This window comes from Littorina saxatilis, linkage group LG7, assembly GCF_037325665.1.
Source record: "Littorina saxatilis isolate snail1 linkage group LG7, US_GU_Lsax_2.0, whole genome shotgun sequence".
Taxonomy (NCBI): domain Eukaryota; kingdom Metazoa; phylum Mollusca; class Gastropoda; order Littorinimorpha; family Littorinidae; genus Littorina; species Littorina saxatilis.
The window spans coordinates 54,156,064-54,161,641 of record NC_090251.1 but is presented as its reverse complement, the minus strand read 5'-3'; positions in this window follow the sequence as shown (position 1 = coordinate 54,161,641).

Here is a 5,578-nt window from a genome sequence, read left to right as displayed (position 1 = left end):
GACATAGCTCAGCCCAACAGCCTAGCTTGGACCAATTCTTCCAGATGGAATTCCCACTTGTATTGTATGGGGAGATTTATATAGCGCTTGACGTTCTCTAAGCGCTTTACATATTAATTTCTGCCGTGTGAGATGGAATCTTTTACACAATATATCACGCATTCACATCGGCCAGCAAACCTCAAGCCTATTAGGGCGAGCATTCACCTTTCACGGCCTTTATTCCAAGTCACACGGGTATTTGGTGGACATTTTTATCTATGCCTATACAATTTTGCCAAGAAAGACCCTTTTGTCAATCGTGGGATCTTTAACGTGCACACCCCAATGTAGTGTACACGAAGGGACCTCGGTTTTTCGTCTCATCCGAAAGACTAGCACTTGAACCCACCACCTAGGTTAGGAAAGGGGGAAGAAAATTGCTAACGCCCTGACCCAGGGTCAAACTCGCAACCTCTCGCTTCCGAGGCAATTAAGTGCGTTTACCACTCGGCCACCCACACGTTTGGTTTCGTTTTTCCCCCACATTGTTTAACGATTCTGTCTTTGATTACGTCATATCCGGCTTAAAAAAAAAAGTTGAGGCAGCACTGTAACGACTGACCTAATTTTTCAATCAAATTGATTGAAATTTTTATCAAACATTCTGCGACGCGGTCCGGACTGCTTTTCAGCTTGAGCGCTTACCAATTAATTAAAAATGAATTTGTTCATTCAAATTCTTAAAAGTCTAATGTTAGTTGAAATGGTAATAACAGAGATAAAATTGGTTTCATTGTATTTTTTTTTTTTACCATTTCTTGGTTCTAAAAATACATAAATATGTTATGTTTATTCTGAAGTTGTGCTGAAACTTAAAGAAATTCGGTTAATGCAAAGTATTGGTCCTATGTTCGCATGCTTTGCGGAGACCGGCTCGACCAATCTCGGTTTTCGGGATTTTATTAGTCACGGTAAGGACTAATCACGGGTTTTCAGTGTTGATCTTTTAGTTTCAGGCCGACAGATTGACTCAATGTTTTGATATCGCTTTACGCAACTTTATTTTTTTTTTTTAATTTTTACCCTCATTAGTATTAGCGGTACGTATCTCCTTTTTTCGACAACGCAGTACAAATAACAGTGATGTCCGAAAAGTGCGATTGTTAAACCGAATATCGACTCCAATCAACACACAATCGTGTAGGGGGGGACCGTCATGCCGTTTCTTTGTTCCGTGTCTGGACGGAGAAATGATCATTATATGCCGTGTTGTTCACCAGACTATGTGTTTTTCTTGATTTGCGATCCGCGACTGGCGCGTACACATTATCAGTTATCAATTATCATCACGGATTCCCTTTTAGATATACGGTTTATTTGTGAGGCGCTTAGAACTGTTTTAGGATTTGTGCCATATAAATATAATCATTATTATATCTGTTACACACACACACACACACACACACACACACACACACACACACACACACACACACGCACGCACGCACACACCCACACACACGCACGCACGCACGCACGCACACACGCACGCACGCACGCACGCACGCACACACACACACACACACACACACACACAAACACACGAACACACACACACATACGGCACACACACACACATACTAGCGCGCGCGCGACTTTGCAGGCGGACAATGTCCCATTACATAATCTGTGTAAATGCATTCAAATCCTATGACATTCTTGATGATCACTGAAAGCGTGTAAACTCGCCCCCCCCCCCCCCCCCCCCCGGCCATGAAGGCCAGGAAGAAGAACGAAGCAAAGTGAAGGCGCAGTGCATCGATAATTGTAATTGTATAATACTATAAGATGAAAGCACTCTGTTAGTTTTAGTGGAAAAAAGGTATGCTTGTTTTTATATGAGAACCAAGGAGCTCTCTATCATACAGTACTCCTTGATGAGAACCTATGCATTTTATTTGTGTTTGTCTTTTCATTGGATGTCCGAATAATTCTCATTACTTGTTAAAGTTATAATCGTTTACAAGCAGGTTGGGTGTGTCGAAGACAAATTTCCATTTTAATGTGACATTTTAATGGACAAAAAAATTGCAATTGTTGCTAGTATAGTTATTGATGGCCGCAGGAGCGGTCATCTATTGCAATGGGTTCGGAGATCTGACATGTCTCGTTTTGTTACCGTTCTCACGAGATCAGTTACAGTTTCTCTCTCTCTCTCTCTCTCTCTCTCTCTCTCTCTCTCTCTCTCTCTCTCTCTCTCTCTCTCTCTCTCTCTCTCTCTCTCTCTCTCTCTCTCTCTCTCTATGTCTGTGTCTCCCTCTGAGTCTCTCCGCTTCTGTCTTTCTATGTCTGTCTCTGTCTATGTGTGTGTGCGTGTCTCGCTCTCTCGCTCTCGCTCTCTCTCCCATCCGACTCCTGGCACACAGGTCAAAGCAGAGGTTAACTTGAGTGCACATGTACCTAGCAGGAGGGGGGTGATTCGGGTCAGAAGTGGGGTAAAGCACTTTGGTCTTCAGTCTTTGGGTTATAGCTTTCAGTGGAGAAGATGCCAACATGAAATTGCACTATGCTCTACTATTTATTGATGGCCGCCCTCTTTCTTCAATTAGCTGAGGGCGGTGAACATGTGTCGTTGTTTGCCGTTCTCATGAAACATAAGTAATCAATTTATCCACTTGATTATATTCACAACAGGGACCTATCACTCTTCTTTGCATGTTTTTATGCCTACGGATTTTCAAATACTCTGCAACACATGTAACCCAAATTCAACATGTGCCCGTACAATACCGCTTCTTTTATGAAAACATTGCTTCGGCCATGTTGATTTTAATCAACCAATTTTCTTGTTGTTATTGAATCGCAGTCAGTAAAGGCTGCCATAATGCACCCCTCTACTTGGTATAGCTGACCTTTGGACTCAATATCTGCCGGCACAAATAACATGATTTTTTAACAATAAAAAACAGCATTCCCTTGAATTTGAAGGACATTTATAAAATCCCCGAGTGGCACAGTAAATTTGCAAATGTCGAAATTTGTGATTTCACTGTCATATGTATGTATATATCTGTGTTGCCGTTGTACAATTCGACACTTCGCCAACGCTTACCGAAGCAAAGAGTCATTAACTGCGGGGTGATTGGTCTATCGTATCGATTAACTGACTGACATTGCTAGCAGCCTCCAAATACATCCCCTCCACTCCCCCTCCCTTCACAATTGACCGAAATTGGGGTCAGTGTTGATTGACAGTCCGAGTCAGTCTATCAATGGGCTCACGTCTGTTTCGGCTCTTGGTGCTCCCCCCCCCTCCCCCCCCTCCCCCCCCTCCCCCCCCCCCCACCTGAGAGAGAGAGGGAGAGAGAGCACTGTCTGTAATACACACACACACACACACATTCACAAACACACGCACGCACACACACACACACACACACACACACACACACACACACACACACACACACACACACACACACACACACACACACACACACACACACACACACACACTAGCGCATTATAATGATGATGATGATGATGATGATGATGATGATGATGATGATGATGATGATGATGATGATGATGATGATGATGGATAATGATATAAACAAAGATCTATTATCGACAGCATTGCGTATTCTTTTGTTGCAGAGAATTCATTGTTGTTGTTGTTGTTGTTGTTGTTGTTGTTGTTGTTGTTGTTGTTTTGGCTTTGGCTTTGACTTTGTTTTGTTAAACACCGACCACGCACAGACTGAGTGCGAAAAGGTTTCCATCGCAAAATACTGTAACAACGCTTTCCAGATATTTCCTACACAGAACTGACGATTCCTTTGTGACGAAGTCTGTGACTTTTCCTCGAGTGCCGACCACGAGCACTGTGCCAGACAAACCAGACAGTCACGCACATCTGTAACGACCACGAGCACTGTGCCAGACAAACCAGACAGTCACGCACATCTGTAACGACCACTGTGCCAGACAAACCAGACAGTCACACACATCTGTAACGACCACGAGCACTGTGCCAGACAAACCAGACAGTCACGCACATCTGTAACGACCACGAGCACTGTGCCAGACAAACCAGACAGTCACGCACATCTGTAACGACCACGAGCACTGTGCCAGACAAACCAGACAGTCACGCACATCTGTAACGACCACGAGCACTGTGCCAGACAAACCAGACAGTCACGCACATCTGTAACGACCACGAGCACTGTGCCAGACAAACCAGACAGTCACACACATCTGTAACGGGAACGGCTTGCTGCTTTCATACCACGCCCCTTCTAGAACCGTGTCTCCTTTCTGCTCTCCTCAGCAATTATGATTGGGACGAAGGGCAAATGGGTGGATTTTGACTCAGCAGTGACGTGGACTGTGTATGTTCTGGGTATACGCTCACTGCACTGGAAAAAAGAAGAAAACATCTGCTCCCGCTGAAAAAAAATCAAACAAATCTCGGGAATTTGGCAAGATGATTCCGTGGCAAATTCTCAGCTCAGATGACACCAGATAGCACATTTTTGCTTCTTCGGACAATGTGTTTCTCAGGAGGGATACCCACATGCTTAGACATAGATATGTTCTTATTTTCTTGTATTGAATACGTTACAAGTCTTTTTTTCTTTTTCAGCTTTTAATTCTTTATCCATAGTTGACTGATTAGCAGGTCTATGCTAGCTTGTTTTAGTATCCTTGTAAAATAAAGAATTGTCATTTCAATTTTAATTGTCCACATTAACTTACTATCTAAACATTTTGTCCACAGTTTTAGAAACTATAACTGACGGACTGACACTAGTGGTGATACGGTACAAAATCAAACTTCACTCCACCACTCCTCCCCCCGCTCCACTATAAAAAAAAAGACTCGCACTGACTTACTAGGATCGGTTTAAACACCTTCCTCCTTCCTCCCTTCTCCCTCATTGGCATCGAGAGTCAAAGAAACAACAGCAACAACACTCATACATTTTGAGCGCAAGCCTCAGAAATGCGAGTCAAGGGAGAGCAGAAGTGCTGACTCAATACATCCTTGCGACTTTATGAGTAAGTTCCCTTGGTCTGTGTATTGCCAATCCCTATTTGGCTTTTGTCTCGTCCAGCCCGTTCGCAGATCAATATTATGCGGGGCTGAGAGATCAGTCAGTGCAGAGGCAACGTGTAACTTACGCTTACCGCAACGTTACAAATTGTATTCAAGATCCACCTGTTAATGATCGATACAATAATACAACCAAAACTGTGGCGAGCTTCCGAGCGCACAGTGACGCACATCACATCACTTCATTATCAGAAACCAAGATTATTTACCATAATAATTATAATTTACTGTTTAGACACGATGCATAAAACCGCCGACCGCTTTTATAGCCAGGCATATAACAGCTGCTGCCAGTTTATCGATAGCTTGACATGTATTTAACAAAGCCTGGCCCCCAGTCATGGTGAGAGAAATGGCAGTGTGTGCTTGTTGCCACAGGCAGTCGGTGCGCGAGCACTTTTATTGACCAAACTGCACGTGCTTATACATTTTGTGACATCGAAAATTGAAGAAAAATAATTCCTGCTAAATCGACGA